We start from the raw sequence: 2,045 nt of genomic DNA on the forward strand, positions 1-2,045 counted from the left end.
GACCCTCCACCGCTCCCCGTGACAGGGGGAGCGCGATGGGGTCGGTGATGGTGTTTTGTGGTGCGAGGTGAGGGACTTTATTCCCTCAATCCCCCTCGCACCCAGCCCATCACCGTACCGGGGGCCCGTGGCAGGGGCCCCGTACAGCGGGGGCGGCAGTGTTAGCCGGCCCCGCAGCCGTGGTCGCGATCGGGTGGGGGCCCGGTCGCGGCTAGTAGCAACGGCACGAGTGGGGGCGACGTCGCGTGTGACCGTGTGGCGTCGCCGGGGGGCAATCAGTTTCGTTTGCCCCCCATTGGGGGAGGAGGATCAGATCTCCTCCCCCGGGAAGGGCCCGTAGTAGGGCGCTGCGCCAACGGGGAGAGTCACGGTAGTATCGCTAGTTTGGTTCCCGTGACTCTCCCCAGATAAAGGGCGCAGGCGGTCACCGTGGTGTTTTAGCCGGTAAGAGTCCGGCACTACCCCGGCCTCCCCCCCAGGGAGCCGGGGTGTCCATGAGGATTTCACCACGTTAAAAAAAAAAAAAAAAAAAAGATCTGGGTTATGCCCGCATCTCGCTCATGATTCTGCTTTCATCGCATTCTTGTTCGCCAGAACCTGGGTTTTTTCGGATTTGAATCACGTAGTAATGTGGTACCACACTGAAACAGACAATTAAACGAGGTTTCGATTAATATTTTAGAGGATAACACCGGTTAGGTCTGGGTTATGCCCGCATCAGGCTCATGATTTTGCCTTCTTCGCATACTTGTTGGCCAGATCCTGCGTTTTTTCGGGTTTGAATCACGTAGTAATGTGGTACCACACAGTAACAGTCAATTAAACCTGGATTCGATCCTCATTTTATAGGATAACACCGGTTAGGTCTGGGATAGGTATGGGTTATGTCCGCATCTCGCTCATGATTCTGCCTTCATCGCATTCTTGTTCACCAGAACCTGGGTTTTTTCGGGTTTGAATCACATAGTAATGTGGTACCACACAGTAACAGTCAATTAAACCTGGATTCGATCCACATTTTAGAGGATAACACCGGTTAGGTCTGGGATAGGTATGGGTTATGTCCGCATCTGGCTCATGATTTTGCCTTGTTCGCATGCTTGTTGGCCAGATCCTAGGTTTTTTTCTAGTTTGAATCACGTAGTAATGTGGTACCACACTGAAACAGACAATTAAACCTGGTTTCGATCAATATTTTAGAGGATAACAGCGGTTAGGTCTGGGTTATGTCCGCATGTGGCTCTTGATTTTGACTTTTCCGCATACTTGTTGGCCAGATCCTTGGTTTTCCCTGGTTTGAATCACGTAGTAATGTGACACCGCACTGAAACAGTCAATTAAACCTGGTTTCGATGAATATTTTAGAGGATAACACCGGTTAGGTTTGGGTTAGGTGAGGGTTATGCCCGCTTCTCGCTCATGTTTCTGCCTTCATCGCATACTTGTGTGCCAGATCCTTGGTCCTGTCTGGTTTGAATCACGTAGTAATGTGGTACCACACAGTAACAGTCAATTAAACTTGGTTTCGATCAATGTTTTAAAGGATAACACCGGTTAGGTCTGGGTTATGCCCGCATCTGGCTCATGATTTTGCCTTTTTCGCATGCTTGTTAGCCAGATCCTGGGTTTTTTCGGGTTTGAATCATGTAGTAGTGTGATACCACACTGAAACAGTCAATTAAACCTGGTTTCGTTCCACATTTTATAGGATAACACCGGTTAGGTCTGGGATAAGTATGGGTTATGCCCGCATCTGGCACATGATTTTGCCTTCTTCGCATGCTTGTTGGCCAGATCCTAGGTTTTTTTCTAGTTTGAATCACGTAGTAATGTGGTACCACACTGAAACAGATAATTAAACCTGGTTTCGATCAATATTTTAGAGGATAACACCGGTTAGGTTTGGGTTAGGTCAGGGTTATGCCCGCTTCTCGCTCATGTTTCTGCCTTCATCGCATACTTGTTGGCCAGATCCTTGGTCCTGTCTGGTTTGAATCACGTAGTAATGTGGTACCACACAGTAACAGTCAATTAAACTTGGTTTC

The sequence above is a fragment of the Colletes latitarsis genome, chromosome 14 (assembly GCF_051014445.1).
Source record: "Colletes latitarsis isolate SP2378_abdomen chromosome 14, iyColLati1, whole genome shotgun sequence".
NCBI lineage: Eukaryota > Metazoa > Arthropoda > Insecta > Hymenoptera > Colletidae > Colletes > Colletes latitarsis.